General features: G+C 40.8%; 2 long non-coding RNA genes across 5 annotated transcripts in view; one reads left to right on the forward strand and one right to left on the reverse strand.

The window, feature by feature from the left end:
• The window catches only part of LOC309608003, a 90,947-nt gene extending 70,941 nt beyond the window's left edge, over positions 1-20,006 (reverse strand). For all 4 annotated transcript variants that reach the window (XR_014232605.1, XR_014232606.1, XR_014232607.1 and 1 more), the window contains exon 1: positions 18,388-20,006. This is a non-coding gene — a long non-coding RNA (uncharacterized lncRNA). The remainder of the gene's footprint in view (positions 1-18,387) is intronic.
• Positions 1-23,508, forward strand: part of LOC309608005 — a 702,496-nt gene that overhangs the window by 222,526 nt on the left and 456,462 nt on the right. The gene's annotated exons all lie outside the window — the stretch shown is intronic.

The following is a 23,508-nucleotide window of genomic DNA, read 5'->3' on the forward strand; positions in this document are numbered from 1 at the left end:
ACCAAAATTCAGAACATAACTGAAGTTTTCTCCCAACACCATTAGAGATTTTAGGAATAATCAGTCAAGCCACAAAGATTCATTGGTGTTTATTCTGTGCTACTCAAACATAGACACCGGGTTCTGACTAAAAGTCCCCAAGGCCAGAGGGCAGGGGTGCCCACAGAAGACGGGTCATGAGGATGTCTTTCCTGAATTGTTTTGCAGGGGGAGGAAGGAGCAGCTTCTACAATATTTGGCCATAGATTAAAGTGGATGTTACAACACACAGAATTCTTTACTACAGGTACTTTTTACTGTTCTACATAAAGTGTTTCTCAGAAAATGTCAAATTTCTGTGAACTCAATACCATTTCTTAAGGTTTTTTAAAATCACTTTAAAAACTATTACTTCCAGTTCTTACTGCTTTTCAGTGATCAATGGTTTCCTTATACTGTAGCTTTACATTTCTTTTCCAAAGTATCTTCCTCTGAGAGTTATTGAAGAATCTATAAAAAGAATATAACTAATAGACAAAAGCATATTCTCCATAAACAGGTGATCATAACAACTACTAACACATAGAATGCTTACTATGTGCCAAGAACTATATAGATTAATTAATCTGATTCTTATAACAAAGGTGTGAAGTAAATGCCATGACTGCCCATTGTCCAGATGAGATTACTGTGGCCCAGTTAGCATTATTAACTAATTTGTAACAAGTCACAGAGCCTGTGAGCAGCAGAGCCAGTTTTGAGCCCAGCTCTTCTCCACTCCCCTCTACTCTGGGGCACAAACAGGCATGCAGTAAATAACACATGCTTTGATTTTCTATAGTCCACCTTCATTTCAATGGCAAGCTTCCATCCTGACAGGTTCTTTCTTGGGGCTTTCCCTGTGCACATGCTCTAACACCATGAATCCTACGATCACAACGGCGCCCAGCACTGGGGATGCCGCCTGTCACTGGACATCCCTCCACAGGGGTCACTTCTAAATTACCCTGCACCTACCTGTGTGGTCCTATCAGGTTCCCTGGTCTGCTGCTTTCAGGCCACTTGAGGAAAGGGAGGGCCTGGACACAGCCTCCGGGGTGCTCCACGAGGCAGTCTCCCTGAGTCTTGCCAAATCTTGAGTATGATCAAAGCAGAGGGTATTCTTACAACATTTCTTCCTCTGGCAAACCTGTCCCATGCAATAGTTTACGCTTTTGAAAAACAGAACCGGAGTCCTCTGAAACTAACTTTTCCGAGGCAAGGAAAAACAAAGTGTACTATCTGCTTGAATTAGAAAAGAAAACATAAAGAAATATTTGAGACTCTTGTGCAGCCCCACTTGAATCTGAGTCACTAGATAAACAACAATTCAGGGCATTAAAAAGGGAGAAAGTTTGGCTCCATTAAAATGAAAAGGAACACCAGGCTACCTAGACTGACCCTGGGTGCCAAGATGTTGTGATAAGCATGGCCTCTTTTGTGCTGGCGTGGAGTGGCCAGGGCTAAGCAAGAGGAAGTTAGGTCCTCTTCTGTGGACATTCTGCACAAGGTCATCAGGAGCAGACCAGGACTTAAACAAGAGAAATCAATTCAAATACAGCCCAGTTCAGCTGCTTAACCTACTGATGAACCCCAAGTACCTAGGACAGTGCCTGCTCCATAGTGCATAATGGAAAAATATTTGAGGTCTGAACGAATGAGTGAACAAGCCAGATGATGTACTGGGACTCTGACGTGGACCTGGTGTGGAAAGGCATAGAAAGACTTGTGGCCTCTACAAAGCCGAAGCCTGGTCATTGCATTGTGCTCAGGAGTCTCAGAGGAAAACAGAAGTCAGAATCAGTACTTTACAGGGCTGAGAAGAAGGCAAGGACACTCTTGTTCCTTCCATGTACAGAACTGTGTTGACTAAGATTCAGTTTGGGCTGTGGATAAAACTTTCTATGACAGTGAATTGAGCAAAACAGAAGTTTGTTTCTCTCTAATTTAAAACTTGGGAGGGAGAGAATCCAGAGTTGTGTGGTGGATCTGCTCCACAGAACAAGTCTTTAACCTCAAAGGCCCTGGGAATCCAGGCTCTGCCCTGCAGCCCTGCTTTGCATGGTCTCCATGCCCAGAAGCACATTATAGTCACAGACGGCAGCTCTTGGTCCAGCCATCATCCCAGCATTCCAACCAGAAAGGGAGAATAATAAGAAGGATAGGGATATACACCAGCTGTCTCTTGGGGAACGTTCCTAGAACTGTCACAATCATTATCCCATTGGCCAGAACTTTGTCAAATGGACACACCCAGGTGCAAAGAAGACTAGTAAATGTGGACTTTCTTCTGGGCAGTGTGGGTCCTTAAAAGTTCTTTTATTACAACAGAAGGAGGAAACGGACATTGAGGGATAACAGTAGTTAGGGTTAGGGTTAGGGCTAAGGAGAAAATCCTCCTGCATGGAAGTGGAGTCCAAAATACTAAGAAGGATGACACGAGATTTCTGAAGGCTTTCTCCCCCAAGAGATGCTTCGTTCACGTATAACTCACTGACAACAGTAAAGGCCATGGCTGCTACTTAAGCATGTAGGCAGAAGCCATGTTAAGTGATAATGATTTATTGTTATCATTTTGACTATCACTTATTGACTGCTTACCACATTCCAGTCACTATGCTGAGTGGTTTTTGTCATTGTTCCATTTAATCCTTGTAACAACCCTATGATATTGGTGCCAAAACTGAGTCCCCCAGAGGGTGAATAACTTGCTAATAATTAGAGAAAATGGATTGGCTTCTTAGGTATATGCATTGCAAGAGCCTGTGCTCTCACACACCATCAGTATATGTGGCCAACACAAGACTGGTTTAGCAAGTGGAGACCCACTCTATAAGGTGCAGTCTGTCCATTTGTTCAAATGATGATATATTTTTTAAAATATCATTTTGAACACTTATTACCCATGATGTATACTGACCTCTGGGGCTAAAATAGGTGAGCCAAAAACTTATGTACAAAACAGAAACCAACTCACAGATGTAGAAAACAAACTTGTGGTTACCAAAGGGGAAAGGGGGGGAGGAATAAATTAGGAGTTTGGGATTAACATATACACACTATTGTATATAAAATAGATAACCAATGAGGACCTACTATTTAGCGCAAGGAACTATACTCAATATTTTGTAATAACCTATATGGGAAAAGAATCTGAAAAAGAATATATATATATATATATATATATATATATATATATATATATATAACTGAATCACTTTGCTGTACACCAAAAGCTAACACAACATTGTAAATCAACAATACTTCAATTTTAAAAAATTTCACGAAGCTTAAAGACTTGTGAGGGTCAAGTACAAATCAACTAATCCCAAGAATAACTGTGATGACTGCCACAAAATAGGTTTTTATGTTACCATGAAAGCATAGTATTCAAGGATGTGGTCTAGCCTGGTGGATCTGGGAAGACTTCCCTTTGGAAGAGACATTTGAACTAAGACCTAAGGGCTGATGATGAGTAGCAGAGGCTGAAAGTATTCTGGGCAAGAAGCACAGCACGTGCAAAGGCCCAGAAGTGGCAGGCGGGTGGCATAATTAAGGAACAGAGACAAGGCTGTGTGGTTAGAGCAAAGTGGATGTTGACAAAAGGTGAGGCCAGAGGAATGGGGACCTGGTTATGAAATCCATTGGAAAGACATTGGGTTTTCACCTAAGAACAACTAGAAATCTGTGGAAGTGTTTTAATATGAGGTGGTGGGGAGTGGAGGAGGAGGAGCTGGGAGCCCAACACAATTCGTTGTGCACTTTCATGAGGGAAGAGCTTTATCTTACTCCCCACTGTATTCCTTACACACAGTAGGCACTAAAAACATATTTATGAGATGAACCAATACATTCATAGATAACTTTTGAGAATATCACTCTGGCTACAGTGTGGAAAATGCTGATGGGAGTGGGGACCAAGAGGGTGCCAGGGAGGCCATGGAAGGCCTAAAGAGCTAAAGAGAAGGACATGGTGATGGATTGAATACAGCCAAGGGGAGCAGAAGGTACCAGGATAGCTCCTAGGTTTCTGGCATGAGCCACTGGGCAGATGACAGCCCCATTCATTGAGACTGGGAAAGAAGGGCCAGGTGTGAGGAGGAAGGTCACATCATGTCACCAGACGTAGTTTCCATTTATATAACCACAGGCTGTGAATTCTGTCTACAGAGGTAGCAGGAAATAATGAAAATACATCCAAATGAGCCCAAACTGCAAATCTGGAACAAGAAGTAGCCCTAGGTCTCCTGACCTTGTCGAGTCCCCTCAGCTATGAGAGTCATCACAAGATGTTAAAATAAAACCTCGCAAAATGTTAAAAAATAAAAAAATAAAACCTCACTATGGACACTGTCCCTCAACATTTGTGATGTAGGACACAAATAAATCTGAAAAGTCAGTCTGTGTTTGTTGGACTTATATGGGAGATAAAGTTGTTGGAAGCAAATTGGTTTGGTCATAGGCGAGGCCATGAGGGAGTGGTACATGTACAAGTTTCAGGTCCTGATAATACAGTCTGTCCTATGAAGGAGAACATACAAACCAGCGAGCCAGTAGGCATGAAATAAACTGCTTTCAGAGGCTAGGAGATTATTCGTGTACTTTAAAATTCTAAGTTTACAATCCATATACACAGGAATTCATCTAAAGTAAGACGTGTTGTTAAAATATCTTTACCACTGGTATCCTGCTTTATCCTTCTGCAGGACCATAATTTTCCAAAACTAAAATCACATGCTGTCCCTGAGGTAAGAATGATTGACATCTTACACTACAGATGGCTGAGCAGATGTGCACCCAGGTATGAGACCTCACTGAAAACTGGCTGGTCAATCAGAGAGAAGCTGAGAACTGCATTCTGAAGCAAAGACGAGTTCTCCCCAGGGAGATCAGAGATCCAACTTGCACAGAATGGTCCCACTGTCAACCATGTTGGAATGCAGAATTAGGCTCTCTTTGAGCTAATAAAGTATTGTCCATATCTGCAACTAATATTCCCACCCCTAAGCATCATACAGGGAGCTCCAGTTCAAGAAATCCTTTGGTTAAACAATTTTAGGGGTTAAGAGCACAGTCCTTGGAGACAGACCTGATGTTGAATCCCTGCTCTCTCTGTGAAAATGTAGGCAAATTGTTTAGCCTAAGACTCAGGTGCGTCACCTAAAATAGGATGTAATATTGCCTACTTTTCAGGAATGCAGTAAGTACAAATGAGGAAAAATGATAAGCACAGTGTTTGGCATGTACTGACAAACAAAAGAGTGTCAGTAATTTTTAGAATTGTGTAATCAGTTCCCTGCAAATCATGGCACAAAACACTTCATTGTTTCCCTGGATCAGAAGTATCTTAAAAATTCCTTCCAAAAGAGAAGAGGTAACTTGATGATTTTGGAGTTATAGTCCAAAATAAGCTGCTGCAAGAATGATTTTTCTTTGAATTCTCCTGTTTTATCTTTTTAAAAGATGGCAAGTTATCTGTTATACTCCGCAATATATCATGTATATTTTAATATTTAAAATACTTTTAAATAAAAAGTCCTCCAGGAAGATATGACATATTAATCCTATACTCCTTGGTGAGGCATAGTGAGGAAGGACCAAGAACACTGGCCATACCCAGGGATGGCCTGGGGGCTTCACTTTTCGGACTACCTTTACATGGGCAAGTAACTTAACCTCTCTAGGTCTTAGTTTTCCCATGTGTAGAATTATAATAAAAATATTTCCTTCACGAGGTTTGCTTCCACTTCCTCTTTCCCACCTACTCCCATCCCCATCCCACCACTTCCAGCTTTGTCAAGTCCTTAGAGGTAGAACAAGTCACCATTTTTAAAATTATTTTACGTATATTTATAGAGTCTAGTGCCAGGCACCACGGTAAAGGCTGAATCACTAAAGATAATATAATGTCAAAATTTAAGAGAATGTCCATGATGAGATCTGGCTTTATCTGACCTAGCCTGAAAAGCCACACAGCATCAGTACTGCTGCATTCCATTGTTACAACCAAGTCACTAAGACCAGCCCAGATTCAAGAGAAGGGGGCTTGAAACTACCTTTGATGGAAGGAGTGTCAAAAACATGTGGACATATTTTACAACAAGTATGTAGATGATCTACTCTTAAAGAGTTCCAAAGAAAAAAGAAAGAGAGAGAGAGAGAAGAGGGAGGGAGGGAGAGGATGAAAGATGTGTCAGACCTCTACACAGAAAACTACAAAATATTATCAAGATTTATAAATTGGAGAAATCTTTATTGGAAAGATATTAACCCTTCTTTTTTCAATATTTAATAAAATACCAATCAAAATCCCAGCAAGCAAAAATCAATGTAATTGACCACATAACACACTAAAAAAGAAAAACCATATGATTATCTCAGTAGACACAACAAACACATTTGATAAAATCCAACATCCATTCCTGATTTTTTTTAAAACTCTCAGAAAATTAGGAAGAGAAGAGAATCTCCTCACCCCAATAAAAGGCATCTATAAATACCTACCACTAACATCATACATAATGGTGAAAGACTAAATACTTTTGTTCTAACACCATGAACAAGAAGGGATGTTTATTCTCACCACTTCTATTCAAAGCTGTAGTGGAGAATCCAGCCAGTGTGATGAGGCAAGAAAAAGGCATCTAGATTATAAAAGAAGTAAAATTCTTTGTATTTGCAGACTACCTGATTGTCTATGTAGGAAGTCCCAAGGAATCTACAGAAAAGTAATCAAAACTAATAAATGTTTAGCATTGTTACAGGAAAAAAAGAGCAAATACAAAAAATCAATTATATTTCTACTATACTAACAATGAACAAATTGAAATTGTAATTAACAAAAAATACCGACTCAAGAGAAGATGGTGGAAGAGTAAGACACGGAGATCACCTTCCTCCCCACAGATACATCAGAAATACATCTACACGTGGAACTGCTCCTATAGAACACCCACTGAACGCTTGCAGAAGACTTTAGACCTCCCAAAAGGCAAGAAACTCCCCACGTACCTGGGTAGGGCAAAAGAAAAAAGAAACAACAGAGACAAAAGAATAGGGATGGGACCTGCACCAGTGGGAGGGAGCTGTGAAGGAGGAAAGGTTTCCACACACTAGGAAGCCCCTTCGTGGGCGGAGACTGCGAGTGGCAGAGGGGGGAAGCTTCGGAGCCACGAAGGAGAGCGCAGCAACAGGGGTGTGGAGGGCAAAGCGGAGAGATTCCCGCACAGAGGAGGGGTGCCAACCAGCACTAACCAGCCCGAGAGGCTTGTCGGCTCACCCACTGGGGCGGACGGGGGCTGAGAGCTGAGGCAGGGGCTTTGGTCGGATCGCAGGGAGAGGACTGGGGTTGGCGGCGTGAACACAGCCTGAAGGGGCTAGTGCACCATGGCTAGCCAGGAGGGAGTCTGGGAAAAGGTCTGGAGCTGCCGAACAGGCAAGAGACTTTTTCTTGCCTCTTTGTTTCCTGGTGCGCGAGGAGAGGGGATTCAGAGCGCCGCCTAAACGAGCTCCAGAGACGGGCGTGAGCCGCGGCTGTCAATGTGGACCCCAGAGATGGGCACGAAATGCTAAGGCTGCTGCTGCCGCCACCAAGAAGCCTGTGTGTGAGCACAGGTCACTATCCACACCACCCCTCCCAGCAGCCTGTGCAGCCCGCCACTGCCAGGGTCCCGTGATCCAGGGACAACTTCCCCGGGAGAAAGCACGGCGCGCCTCAGGCTGCTGCAACGTCACGCAGGCCTCTGCACCACAGGCTCGCCCCGCATGCGTACCCCTCCCTCCCCCCGGCCTGAGTGAGTCAGAGCCCCCGAAGCAGCTGCTCCTTTAACCCCGTCCTGTCTGAGGAAGAACAGACGCCATCAGGCGACCTACATGCAGAGGCGGGTCCAAATCCAAAGCTGAAACCCCGGAGCTGTGAGAACAAAGAAGAGAAAGGGAAATTTCCCCCAGCAGCTTCAGAAGCAGCAGATTAAAGTTCCACAAACAACATGATGTACCTGCATCTGTGGAATACCTGAATAGACAACGAATCATCCCAGATTGTGGAGGTGGACTTTGGGAGTAAGATATATTATTTTTTCCCCTTTTCCTCTTTTTGTGAGTATGTATGTGTATGCTTCTGTGTGAGATTTTGTCTGTATAGCTTTGCTTTCACTGTTTGTCCTAGGGTTCTGTCCGTCCGTTTTTTTTTGTTTTGTTTTGTTTTACTTTAAAAAATTTTTTTTCTTTTTTCTTAATAATTATTTTTTAATTTTTATTTTAATAACTTTATTTTATTTTATCTTACTTTATTTTATTTTCTCCTCTTTCTTTTTTTTTTTTCTTTCTATTTTTTCTCCCTTTTATTCTGAGCCGTGTGGATGAAAGGCTCTCGGTGCTCCAGCGAGGTATCAGGTCTGTGCCTTTGAAGTGGGAAAGCCAACTTCAGGACACTGGTCCACAAGAGACCTCCCAGCTCCATGTAGTACCAAACGATGAAAATCTCCCAGAGATCTCCATCTCAACACCAAGACCCAGCTTCATTCAATGACCAGCAAGCTATAGTGCTGGACACCCTATGCCAAACAACTAGCAAGACAGGAACACAGCCCCATCCATTAGCAGAGAGGCTGCCTGAAATCATAGTAAGGCCACAGACACCCCAAAACACACCACCAGATGTGGACCTGCCCACCAGAAAGACAAGATCCAGCCTCATCCACCAGAACACAGGCACTAGTCCCCTCCACCAGGAAGCCTACACAACCCACTGAACCAACCTTAGCCACTTGGGACAGATACCCAAAACAACAGGAACTACGAACCTGCAGCCTGCAAAAATGAGACCCCAAACACAGTAAGATAAGCAAAATGAGAAGACAGAAAAACACACAGCACATGAAGGAGCAAGGTAAAAACACACCAGACCTAACAAATGAAGAGGAAATAGGCAGTCTACCTGAAAAAGAATTCAGAATAATGATAGTAAAGATGATCCAAAATCTTGGAAATAGAATAGACAAAATGCAAGAAACATTTAACAAGGACCTAGAAGAACTAAAGAGGAACCAAGCACCGATGAAAAACACAATAAATGAAATTAAAAATACTCTAGATGGGATCAATAGCAGAATAACTGAGGCAGAGAACGGATAAGTGACCTGGAAGATAAAATAGTGGAAATAACTACTGCAGAGCAGAATTAAAAAAAAAAAGAATGAAAACAACTGAGGACAGTCTCAGAGACCTCTGAGACAACTTTAAACACACCAACATTCGAATTATAGGGGGTCCCAGAAGAAGAGGAGCAAAAGAAAGAGACTGAAAAAATACTTGAAGAGATTATAGTTGAAAACTTCCCTAATATGGAAAAGGAAATAGTTAATCAAGTCTTGGAAGCACAGAGAGTCCCATACAGGATAAATCCAAGGAGAAAGACACCAAGACACATATTAATCAAACTATCAAAAATTAAATATAAAGAAAACATATTAAAAGCAGCACGGGAAAAACAACAAATAACACACAAGGGAATCCCCATAAGGTTAACAGCTGTTCTTTCAGCAGAAACTCTGCAAGCCAGAAGGGAGTGGCAGAACATATTTAAAGTGATGAAGGAGAAAAACTTACAGCCAAGATTACTCTACACAGCAAGGACCTCATTCAGATTTGATGGAGAAATTAAAACCTTTACAGACAAGCAAAAGCTGAGAGAGTTCAGCACCACCAAACCAGCTTTACACCAAATGCTAAAGGAACTTCTCTAGGCAAGAAACACAAGAGAAGGAAAACACCTACAACAACAAACCCAAAACATTTAAGAAAATGGGAATAGGAACATGCATATTGATAATTACCTTAAATGTAAATGGATTAAATGCTCCCACCAAAACACACACACTGGCTGAATGGATACAAAAGCAAGACCCATATATATGCTGTCTACAAGAGACCCACTTCAGACCTAGGGACACATACAGACTGAAAGTGAGGGGATGGAAAAAGATATTCCATGCAAATGGATATCAAAAGAAAGTTGAAGTAGCAATTCTCATATCAGACAAAATAGACTTTAAAATAAAAACTATTACAAGAGACAAAGAAGGACACTATATAATGATCAAGGGATTGATTCAAGAAGAAGATATAACAATTGTAAATATTTGTGCACCCAACATAGGAGCACCTCAATACATAAGGCTAATACTAACAGCCATAAAAGGGGAAATCAACAGTAACGCAATCATAGTAGGGGACTTTAACACCCCACTTTCACCAATGGACAGATCATCCAAAATGAAAATAAATAAGGAAACACAAGCCTTAAATGATACATTAAACAAGATGGACTTAATGGATATTTATAGGACATTCCACCCAAAAACAACAGAATACACATTTTTCTCAAGTGCTCATGGAACATTCTCCAGGATAGATCATATCTTGGGTCACAAATCAAGCCTTGGTAAATTTAAGAAAACTGAAATCGTATCAAGTATCTTTTCCGACCACAACGCTATGAGACTAGATATCAATTACAGGGAAAGATCTGTAAAAAATACAAACACATGGAGGCTACACAATACACTACTTAATAACGAAGTGATCACTGAAGAAATCAAAGGGGAAATCAAAAAATACCTAGAAACAAATGACAATGGAGATACGACGACCCAAAACCTATGGGACACAGCAAAAGCAGTGCTAAGAGGGAAGTTTATAGCAATACAAGCCTACCTCAAGAAACAGGAAACATCTCGAATAAACAACCTAACCTTGCACCTAAAGCAATTAGAGAAAGAAGAACAAAATACCCCAAAGTTAGCAGAGGGAAAGAAATCATAAAGATCAGATCAGAAATAAATGAAAAAGAAATGAAGGAAACAATAGCAAAGATCAATAAAACTAAAAGCTGGTTCTTTGAGAAGATAAACAAAATTGATAAACCATTAGCCAGACTCTTCAAGAAAAAAAGGGAGAAGACTCAAATCAATAGAATTAAAAATGAAAAAGGAGAAGTAACAAATGACACTGCAGAAATACAAACGATCATGAGAGATTACTACAAGCAACTCTATGCCAATCAAATGGACAACTTGGAAGAAATAGACAAATTCGTAGAAATGCACAACCTGCCGAGACTGAACCAGGAAGAAATAGAAAATATGAACAGACCAATCACAAGGACTGAAATTGAAACTGTGATTAAAAATCTTCCAACAAACAAAAGCCCAGGACCAGATGGCTTCACAGGCGAATTCTATCAAACATTTAGAGAAGAGCTAACACCTATCCTTCTCAAACTCTTCCAAAATATTGCAGAGGGAGGAACACTCCCCAACTCATTCTACAAGGCCACCATCACCCTGATACCAAAACCAGACAAAGATGTCACAAAGAAAGAAAACTACAGGCCAATATCACTGATGAACATAGATGCAAAAATCCTCAACAAAATACTAGCAAACAGAATCCAACAGCACATTAAAAGGATCATACACCATGATCAAGTGAGGTTTATTCCAGGAATGCAAGGATTCTTCAATATACGCGAATCAATCAACGTGATACACCATATTAACAAATTGAAGGAGAAAAACCATATGATCATCTCAATAGATGCAGAGAAAGCTTTCGACAAAATTCAACACCCATTTATGATAAAAGCCCTGCAGAAAGTAGGCATAGAGGGAACTTTCCTCAATATAATAAAGGCTGTATATGACAAACCCACAGCCAACATCGTCCTCAATGGTGAAAAACTGGAACCATTTCCACTAAGATCAGGAACAAGACAAGGTTGCCCACTCTCACCACTATTATTCAACATAGTTTTGGAAGTTTTAGCCACAGCAATCAGAGAAGAAAAAGAAATAAAAGGAATCCAAATCAGAAAAGAAGAAGTAAAGCTGTCACTGTTTGCAGATGACACGATACTATACATAGAGAATCCTAAAGATGCTACCAGAAAACTACTAGAGCTAATCAATGAATTTGGTAAAGTAGCAGGATACAAAATTAATGCACAGAAATCTCTTGCATTCCTATACACTAATGATGAAAAATCTGAAAGTGAAATTAAGAAAACACTCCCGTTTACCATTGCAACAAAAAGAAAAAAATATCTAGGAATAAACCTACCTAAGGAGACCAAAGACCTGTATGCAGAAAATTATAAGACACTGATGAAAGAAATTAAAGATGATACAAATAGATGGAGAGATACACCATATTCTTGGATGGGAAGAATCAACATTGTGAAAATGACTCTACTACACAAAGCAATCTACAGATTCAATGCAATCCCTATCAAACTACCAATGGCATTTTTCACAGAACTAGAACAAAAAATTTCACAATTTGTATGGAAACACAAAAGACCCCGAATAGCCAAAGCAATCTTGAGAACGAAAAATGGAGTTGGAGGAATCAGTCTCCCTGACTTCAGACTATACTACAAAGCTACAGTAATCAAGACAGTTTGGTACTGGCACAAAAACAGAAATATAGATCAATGGAACAGGATAGAAAGCCCAGAGATAAACCCACACACATATGGTCACCTTATCTTTGATAAAGGAGGCAAGCATATACAGTGGAGAAAAGACAGCCTCTTCAATAAGTGGTGTTGGGAAAACTGGACAGGTACATGTAAAAGTATGAAATTAGAACACTCCCTAACACTATACACAAAAATAAACTCAAAATGGATTAAAGACCAGATGTAAGGTCAGACACTGTCAAACTCTTAGAGGAAAACATAGGCAGAACACTGTATGACATAAATCACAGCAAGATCCTTTTTGACCCAGCTCCTAGAGAAATTGAAATAAAAACAAAAATAAACAAATGGGACCTAATGAAAGTTCAAAGCTTTTGCACAGCAAAGGAAACCATAAACAAGACCAAAAGACAGCCCTCAGAATGCGAGAAAATATTTGCAAATGAAGCAACTGACAAAGGATTAATCTCCAAGATTTACAAGCAGCTCATGCAGCTCAATATCAAAAAAAAAAAAAAACAACCCAATCCAAAAATGGGCAGAAGACCTAAATAGACATTTCTCCAAAAAAGATATACAGATTGCTAACAAACACATGAAAGAATGCTCAACATCATTAATCATTAGAGAAATGCAAATCAAAACTACAATGAGATATCATCTCACACCTGTCAGAATGGCCATCATCAAAAAATCTAGAAACAATAAATGCTGGAGAGGATGTGGAGAAAAGGGAACACTCTGGCACTGTTGGTGAGAATGTAAATTGATACAGCCACTATGGAGAACAGTATGGAGGTTCCTTAAAAAACTGAAAATAGAACTACCATAAATGGTAGAAACAATAAATGCTGGAGAGGATGTGGAGAAAAGGGAACACTCTGGCACTGTTGGTGAGAATGTAAATTGAAACAATAGAAACAACTTGGAAGAAATGGACAAATAATAAATAAACAATAAATGCTGGAGAGAATGTGGAGGAAAGGGAACACTCTGGCACTGTTGGTGAGAATGTAAATTGATAGAAACAATAAATGCTGGAGAGGATGTGGAGAAAAGGGAACACTCTGGCACTGTTGGTGAGAATCTAAATTGATACAGCCACTATGGAGAACAGTATGGAGGTTCCTTAAAAAACTGAAAATAGAACTACCATACAACCCAGCAATCCCACTACTGGGCATATACCCTGAGAAAACCATAATTCAAAAAGAGTCATGTTCCAAAATATTCATTGCAGCTCTATTTACAATAGCCAGGACATGGAAGCAACGTAAATGTCCATCATTGGATGAATGGATAAAGAAGATATGGCACATATATACAATGGAATATTACTCAGCCATAAAAAGAAACAAAATGGAGTTATTTGTAGTGAGGTGGATGGAGTTCGAGTCTGTCATACAGAGAGAAGTAAGTCAGAAAGAGAAAAACAAATACAGTATGCTAACACATATATATATGGAATCTAAGGGGAAAAAAAGAAAAAGGTCATGAAGAACCTAGTGGCAAGACAGGAATAAAGACAGAGACCTACTAGAGAATGGACTTGTGGATATGGGGAGGGGGAAGGGTAAGATGTGACAAAGTGAGAGAGTGGCATGGACATATATACACTACCAAATGTAAAATAGATAGCTAGTGGGAAGCAACCACACAGCACAGGGAGATCAGCTCTGTGCTTTGTGACCACCTAGAGGGGTGGGATAGGGAGGGTGGCAGGGAGGGAGGGAGATATGGGAACATATGTATTTGTATAACTGATTCACTTTGTTATAAAGCAGAAACTAACACACAATTGTAAAGCAATTATACTCCAATAAAGATGTTAAAAAAAATGTTTTAAGTATTCATGTATGCAAATGCAGAGAAAGATCTGGAAAGATGGACACAAATGGTGAACAGTGTCTCCCTTTGGAGAACAGAATAGGATGAGAGGGAGACCTGTCAGGCTCATTACTACATAATTTAAACAACAAAAATATTTTCAAGAATTGCTTGCATATGTTTTGTAAAGACTAGTTTTGTCCTCACAGGGAAAGTCACAGAGGAAGGAACAGTGAAAGGGAAAGCCACTGGCTGCAGGAGGAGGGGAACCAACAGTGACAAGAGCTCCAAGCTCACCCCAGAGGAAACACAGTAAGAATGGCCCCACCTCCCACCAAGGGGAAAAAAGCCCTAAGGAACCAGGAACAGCTCCAGCTTTTGTGGAGTCTGAACTGAAGTAATTGTTTTTTAAAAAAAATAATACAAATTACAATAACAAAATTAGGAACAAGATTTTAAAAGAGCCAGTGCAGGTGGGGGCCCTAGAGCTTAAATTTTATTAGCTTCATGGTAAACTTACCTGTATGTGGAATGTAATTAACTATCACAGAGATTTTGGATGCAATAATGTAAGAATGCCCAAATGGAGAAGACAGAGTAATATAACCAATAAATAGTCAAGTGTCATCTGTTAGAGGACTCTGTGTGCCAGTGATTATATTTTAACTTAGAGCCTAAAAAATGTATATACATTCAAGCCATAAACTATTTAAAGTTCACGTCCATGTCTTATTGTTAACTTCAGGAGCAACAAAAAGAACACAGCAAATATTTTTGTCAACTAATTTTTTTCAATTGAAATTTTCCTCCTGTTTTAATAAACTTCCTTATGGTAGACTCATTTTTATTTAAGCCTTTAAAAATTACTTGTCATTCTTAGGAGACTCTATTGTAGGAGTATAAGAACATGCTCACTCAGAAATGAGTGGATGAGAGCCCAGCTGGCAGGCACATGGGACCAGGGAGTTGGAGCCGAGCTGGAAGAAAAAGGCATCATGAGATCAGGACCCCTGACTTGTTCACCACTAAATCCCAGTGTTAGGAACACAATAAACTACACTGAGGACCATCGTGCACTGAGAAGAGTCTGTGATAACTGCTTCACAGACAGCGTTCCTCTCAACAGTCCTCTTGTGAAACTGCTATTATTTCCTTTTTTAATAAGGAAAGTGAGGCTTAGCTTGATTGGGTGACTTACCCAAAGTCACACGATTGTTGAGTGGTAGAGTCTGATTCTCCTCTTTCCCAGGCAGAACTCAATACATACGTGTTCTGGGCTTACTTCATTAAAGGAGAAGGAAGAAAGGCTGGGAAAGAAAGGCAAGGAGATGGAACAGGAGCAGATGAGACCCCCATGCATTCACCCTCAGGAAGAGGACCATTTCCCTGAGGGGTGGTGGAGGAGACCGACCTAGCATTCTTGTTTCAAGAAACCTGCGTGCTGAGCAGATCATCAGGGCAGGCCTGGGTACCAAGAGTTTCCCTCTCCATGTACTTTGCCTCACCCTCCACCATCTCTCCTCTCTCGGCCACAGGGGCTCTTCTCCAAGGCTGTGCCAGCAATCCTCCCTGGTTCCATGGTGGTCCATCCACATGGTTACCATGGCGCTGTCCATGGTCCTGTTCCTCTTCATCCTTTTGGCTCCTACAGTGTTACTACTTCCATCTCAAAGGCATCTCTGATGGGGCTAAATCCAACCTCCCTAGGGACATGAAGTCTTTCCCCTGAGGGACATCACCGCCTAGGGACGCAGCCTGGAAGTGCCACCCAGGTCTCCTGCAGAGATCCTCACAGGTTTCTCGCCTCCCTTCCTCTCTCCTGGTCCTCAGAACCTTTCCCCTCCTCAGCTCCTCCCTCTGCAACTGGCTGAAGCCATTTCCAAAGACCAGCCTTAGACCCCAGCCACTCTGCTTCAGGCCCAGCCAGGATCCCTGAGGCTTGGAGTCACACTGAGACTCTCACTGTGTGACAAGTCCCACCTTTTTTAAATGATAGGAAAGGAAAAGCATGAGGAGAAAAGACACTGGTCTTACCACTCACTGGGGTAAAGAATATAAAAAGATGACTCAGTTTGAGACAGGAGACCCCAACTCTGGTTTCTGGCTGCCTTTGAGATATCCAGCAGGAGACACACAAAAAGGCAATTAGAAGTCCGGAGCTCTCTGGCTAACTTTCTGTAGACCCCAGTGTGGAAGTGCATTATTTTCCCTCTTAGCCATTTCCATATGGACAAATAGCTTACAGGACCAAGGCTGTTTATTTCTAGAACTCTATTTGGTCCTCTAGTTTCACCCCTATTCTGAAATACACTTACAATTTCACATTGAAGAAGAAAAGGACAAGAAGAGAAATTCAACAAAATATTTTCCCCTAGGAGTAGTTAAGGCCCATGAGCTGATTTAAAAGCTCTGTGACTTTTAAACAAGTTATTACAGGTGAAGAAAATTATGTCCTTGGAGATCAATGTCTCATTTTCTACTGACCACAATCTCCTTTCTGTTTCACCTGATTCCTACCAAAACATTGGCTTATAAAATATTTAAGAAATTCTAAGAAACTTTCACTTGAAAAACTGCTGAGTTAATTCCTAGATATTGCCAGCTGGTTAACCTAGTCCCCAGATTCCATGACTAATACCTACTGCTGAAGGGACAATGTTCCAAAGTGGGTGGGGGGGAACCCAAAATATGGTTTATTGTGTAAAAAGTTTAAGTTCTAAACATTTGTGATATTACAGAACCATGCCATGGATACTCTGTACATACATTTTTTTCTGTGATGTTGATGGATTTTCATCCATATCATTTATATCACAGTGGGATAAGCTATAAAACCAGGTCACAGCTCTAGCAAAAGGAAATATAAGCTGATAAATAACACATAACCAAAGTACACTGAGAGTGAGTCACCTAGAAATGCCACAGCAATCCCACGGCTGCCAGCTGTGGAGCTGGATATGGAACCTGCAGCTCAGCTCCAGGATTTTTCTCATCAGCTCGTCGGGGAGAGCAAGCCCACCCTGGTAAGCCCATCTGCTCTCCTCATTACTGACACAGGGAGAAATGCCACCATGAAAAGCCTATGTCATCTGGATCTCCTTCCACTTCACAAATCTCCAAATCCTGCCCAAACCTGCCATGAGGGTCTAGAGCCTGCAAACAGTACTTCCTACCATCCATATTATGAAATTGAGTGATTTTTCATGATGTTCTAAAATCCAAATTAAACAGAAAACACAGCTACCTGTGTAATAAACAGGATGAGGTCAACTTCCTTTTGTAGCTATCCTCTGTGATGTTTAAGTTAGAGGTGAGATTTTGGCAAAATTCTGATGGCATCATTGACAGAGACCCAGAAATAACCAGTTCCTGCCTTGTTCACCCAACCTCCCTGAGAAAATCTGGACTAAGTGAGTTATGTGCAAAACAGACAACAGGGAATAAAAGTAAAACCTAAATAATAGCTGGGAAGACATCCAATAGCCCCAGTGCAATGACTTTTTGGTAAAAGTTAGATGGGAAAACACAGTTTAGGCTCAAAGACCCAAGAGAGCTCCTAGTTTCCCCCCCCCCCCACCTCACACGTCCCCACCATGGTCTAGGACGGTTGGAGTCCCCAGAGCAGGGATGGATGACAGCCTTACCTGCACGCAGAGAGAAGGTGCCTTCCTTCCTAACATGTAGCCCAACAAATGGCCTGACCAATTTGATTAACAAAAAACTCTCCTTTGGTTGTATAAAGTCAGGAGACGTCTAGGCTGAGGCCAGTTTGATGCAGAAAGATGGGTAGAAATCTCCCTCCCAATAGATAGCTCTTATTACAGTGAAGAGAGACTTTTTTCAAGAAAAATGTATATTAATTCAACCAAAGTGTTATCAATCATCATTTACAGTCAAAATGTTGCCACAAATGTTTTTCTTAAGTGCTTGCCATGTGGCATATTAAGTAATTAACTAATGAGAATATGATAAAATAGGATATACATGCAAGATACTGGGCTGAGTACTGGGGAGAATATGTCAATAAATAGACACATAAGCACTCTCTTCAAAGGACTTACGATCTGGAAGAAGAGACAAGAGAAGCCATCTATTCAACATGGAATGTGATGAGCACAGTGGAGGCCTGAGAACCCAGGTCAGGAGTCCTCTGGGGCTGAAAAATATCAGAGGAGGTGTCAAGGAGGTAGATGGATTTGAATGGGGCCTGAAAAGATTGGTAAATAGTCTAAAATAAATATTACATATTTTCCCATAGGATTAGTGTACACTCACAACATAAACAGTAGCCATTCTAGGGGGATATTTTAATCAAGTGAAAGAATAAAGCAAATCACCCACAGTCCCACCAGATGCCAGCTCCTCTGACAGAGCATGATGGGAGGGAGGTCCCTTCAGGAGGAGGGACACATACACAACAAGGCACAGAAGTGGGAAGGCACAAGGAGACATGAGAAAACAACAATAGACCCAGATTTGCTGGGATGCAGGGGTTGCAAAAGGGAGCTGGAACGGTCTCTGTCCACCCTACAGACCTGAGATACCCACCAGGAGGCCTGAAATCCTCCCAGGGGCCACAGCTGGGTTAAGATGCTGCCAGAGAGAGAAGAGTTGGACAGCCCTGCTCCCAACTTGCTCCAGGCCCATCTGTCCTTGAGGTCTGGGTTCTTCTCAGCTAGGTAGCCAAGCAGCACCCCTTTCTAGGTATCAATTAGTATCTTTTAATTTCCTAAAAATTCTGCTTGAACCAGGGAGCCAGAAACTCTGATTCCCTGCAAGGGCCAAAGATACCACAGCATGTTAAATGGACTGCAGTGACCTTGACCAAGACCAAACCACAGAAAGAGCCTGGGGAACCCTGCCCAGAGCTCACACATTAACCAGGGATCTATAAACCCCAAGTCTGTGAACTTGAATAGAAAAAAAATGCATCTATATTTTCATTAATCTTTAACTGCAACACAGCATTTCCTTCTATTACAAACCAGAGCAGTGTTAACAGTACCCATGACTTTGTTACCAACAGAAAACACAGATATTTTCATATCATATTACAGTTATTACTATTAGTTCAAAATATTTTATTGTCATTTCAAAATTGGTTATTAGACTCATCACTGGACCTTGTTATTAAATGTGTAAAAAAAAGAGGCAGGAAATTTTTAAAAAATTTGGTTAACTGCATTTCATTACAATTAGGCTCTTTATAATGCTATGTATTTAATGTTATGCATTTAAATACATAATACATTACCCTAAGAAAAGTCCACAGGCTTCCGACTGCCAAAGAGGTCCATGGCACTAAAAATTCAGAACCGCTGGTCATAAAGGAATAAGGAATTGGTCTAAAAGTCAGACTCAGCATCAAATCTGATGAATAGAGGGGACATTGTTCTGAATACAGTGAAGTAGTTAAGAAGGTAACTGGTGAGAAAGGGCAACAGTTGTCCTCTAGGCACATTCTCTAAAAGCGACACTATTTTTCAAGGTAACATATGATGTACTCCTTTCCAAGATGGTGATGAAGGAATCAATAGAAATACAGGATCATAAGATACGAAGAGAAGGCAATCAAAGGTAGCATCTTAAACTCCCATTACTTCCCTCTCTTATCCCCGCACCCCCTTGGCCATATTAAGTCTGTTTTCTATATCTGTGAGTCTTTTTGTTTCATAAATATATTGATATATTGATATATTGATTTGTATATTGATTTTGTATATTTTAGATTCCACATATAAGTGATATGTTATGATATTTGTCTTTCTCTTTCTGACTTAGTATGATAATCTCTAGGTCCATCCATGTTGCTGCAAATAGCATTATTTCATTCTTTTTGATGACTGAATGATATTCCATTGTATATATATACACCACATCTTCTTTATCCATTCATCTGCCGAGTTTGGGATTAACAGAGACAAACTATTATATATAGGATGGATAAACAACAAGTTCCTAATGTATAACACAGGGAACTATATTCAGTATCCTGTGACAAACTGTAATGGAAAAGAATATAAAAAAGATTATATATATATAACTGAGTCACTTTGCTGTATAGAAGAAATTAACACAACATTGCAAATCAACTATACTTCAATAAAATTAAAAGAAACAAACAAAAAAAGGTAGCATCTTTTAAAGTATTTGCTTCCCTCTGAGTCAGAGGTCCTAGCCCTGCCTCCTGGCCAAGCCCATGCCCAGGCTTCACCTGGGTACACGTCTGACATAACTAATTTTTGTACTTGCTTCTGTCCAACAGCTCTGGATACATGTGAACCCCCTAGATGGGGAGGGGCACTGAGAATGGCAGGGTGGAAGGGTGGCAGCTTATGAATGGAAAGAGCTATACCATTGAGAACTCTGACACTTATAGGCTCTGACCAAACATCATTCAGAGAGAAGGAATGTTCTCTCAACTCATAACATCATGATCTTGTAGACAAATTGGCTGAAATCTTCCATAAAGGCAGCAAGATCTTAATTAGAGCTGCTTGCCTCAAATCGAATTGCTGGATCAAGCAGGTTGGGAGAACTGTAATACTGGGGGTGGAGGGGTGGGGGCCACTGGTGTGGGTGCACAGCATAAAAGGAACCTGTCCTTTTCCCTTCACATGGTCCACTTTGATCACTGCAAGTACCCCAGTCCTGCAGCAGAGTGGCAAATGGCATTGGGTTCTTTGAAGCTGGCTTCACCAGTGATTAACTGACCAGCAGAACCTGTGCTGGGAAGAAAGGGAACCTCTGAGTGAGGCAGGGCTATAGGGCTAAGGGTACCTGTGAGTTCTGCAGAGGTGATGCTGTGACACCCTTCCTATGCCGACACAACTGTGGGAGACAGCCAGAACTAAGACATACAAGTCACTGAGGATTCTCAGAAACTGACAAGGAGGAGCTATGGGGGGAAAAACCAACTAAATTGTCTTTGGTCAAGGAGTGGGAACCTTAAGAGATAGAAATTTAGGTATTACTGTAACTGGTCTCATTTTAGTAATAGGTGGGCAAAACCTATGACTTTTCCATTACACAGTCAACAGGGAATCAAATGTTCAGGTTGTTGGCTCTTGGAACCCATGTCAAAGAGGGAAAAGAGGATGCTAGTTTTCATGCTCAACTTAATATTACCTGTTCCCCCATCTCCACTTTTGAGGCAAAGCATCCAGCCTTTTTGGAACCGTGGCATCATGAAAAATCATACACAAAGAACCTAGGGGCAGGACAGGAATAAAGACGCAGATGTAGAGAATGGACTTGAGGACAAGGGGAGGGGGAAGGGTAAGCTGGGACAAAGTGAGAGAGTGGCATGGACATATATACACTACCAAATGTAAAACAGATAACTAGTGGGAAACAGCCGCATAGCACAGGGAGATCAGCTTGGTGCTTTGTGACCACCTAGAGGGGTGAGATAGGGAGGGTGGGAGGGAGACTCAAGAGGGAGGAGATATGGGGATATAGGTTTATGTATAGCTGATTCACTTTGTTATACAGCAGAAACTAACACACCATTGTAAAGCAATCATACTCCAATAAAGATGTTAAAAAATAATAATAATAAAAGAAAAAAAATGTATCAATAGAACTGCTCGCTCCAGAGCTTAGAAAACCATAACATGGCAAATCTTCCTCAAGAGATATAAATAACTGAGGAAAATGGTTCAGAGGACGATGAAGCCAGGTGACTGGAGTCCTGTGAAATGATGCAGTGTCAGTCCATACCTGCCTCCATGTTACTAAGACACCTCCCCATGGTTTGTCCAGGGGAAAAGGATACGAGATCAAAGCTGAAAGAAAGTGCTCCTGTATAGTAAGAAAACAACCATTCCCTTAACTCTATAAATAATTTTTTAAATTAAATCCAAAATTTGGGTTCTAAAATTTTCCAGCTGAAGTCATAGCTTTGCAAAATATCAAAGTAGGAAGGACTTGAAGTGAACTTTAACAAAGAGAATTCTCCTACAGAGAGTAAAAAAAGAATAAGTTTAGGTTAATAGAAACCAAATTAAGTTCTTTATCGCTCTTATGGTAAGGTCCTCTCTCTGGGATATCTAGTTAAGTAAATACTCTTTTTTGATAATTGGTATTTAAACCCCAAAAAATGCAGTGGTAAACAACAGAGGACAAGGACAAACTTGAAGCCCAGAATCAGTCTTTCCATCTGAAGTCTCCTGTGTTTTATTAGAAACAGTGAGGATGTGAGAGATTAAGGACATGAGAAAGAAAGAAATGTAAAATAATTTAACACGTTCTTTAATAATTATGCCTTTTCAAATAGAAGAAAGCTGAGGCCTCGAAATTGAGAAAAGTAAATGTGAGGGCATTCCTTTTCCAACATAAATTCTCCCTGTATCCATCACCGAACAGCACTGCTTGAAAATTTAATTGAATGTTTTCTATGTCTAGGGAGCTGTGAATAATGGCAACAAGGAGAGTAAATAACAATTCAAGGTCCTTTGCAAATCTTAACTTTCAAGGAAACAGTAACATTCACAATACTTCCAAGTTGAAATTAACAAATTTAAATTGTCTAGGACTTTCAGTAAGCGTACTAAAATCATCGTGGTACTGCATGTGGGGGAGAGGGTTTTGGACAAGAGGAGAAGAGGCTCATTCTTTACATTTTTCCCTGTTTTTATTGCTCAAGGGCAAAAGACAGCTGTTATTACCAGGGTCTTATCCATGAGAGACAGAGAAGCAGACAGATGGGAGGGTCACACCCACTGAGTCTGTGCTGTCCTCTCATCTGACTGGCCAGGCCACGGGCCATCACCATGTTAGAACCTCCATCCTGCCCCATCTTACAACACAGACTTTCATGTTGGATCCAGAGAAGCTTTTAATTATATGGCGCAGCGAAAACAACACTAGTCTAAGAGTCTGGAGGTCTGTGATCTAATCCATACTCCCCTATTAACAGCTGCGTGACCATGGGTGGTAACCAATTTCCTCATCTCTCAAATGAAGAGGATGGACTAGATCAGGAGTCTACAGACTTATTCTGTAAAGAGTCAAAATAATAAATATTTGGGACTTTGAGGGCCACATGGTCTTTGTCCAACTACTCAACTGTGCCATTGTAGCACAAAAGCAGCCACAGATATACATAATCAAAGTGTGGCTATGTTCCAATAAAACTTTATTTACAAAACAAGTAGCAGGCCAAATTTGGCCCAAGGGCT

The sequence above is a fragment of the Balaenoptera borealis genome (genome assembly GCF_965194805.1).
Source record: "Balaenoptera borealis genome assembly, chromosome: 12".
Lineage (NCBI taxonomy): Eukaryota > Metazoa > Chordata > Mammalia > Artiodactyla > Balaenopteridae > Balaenoptera > Balaenoptera borealis.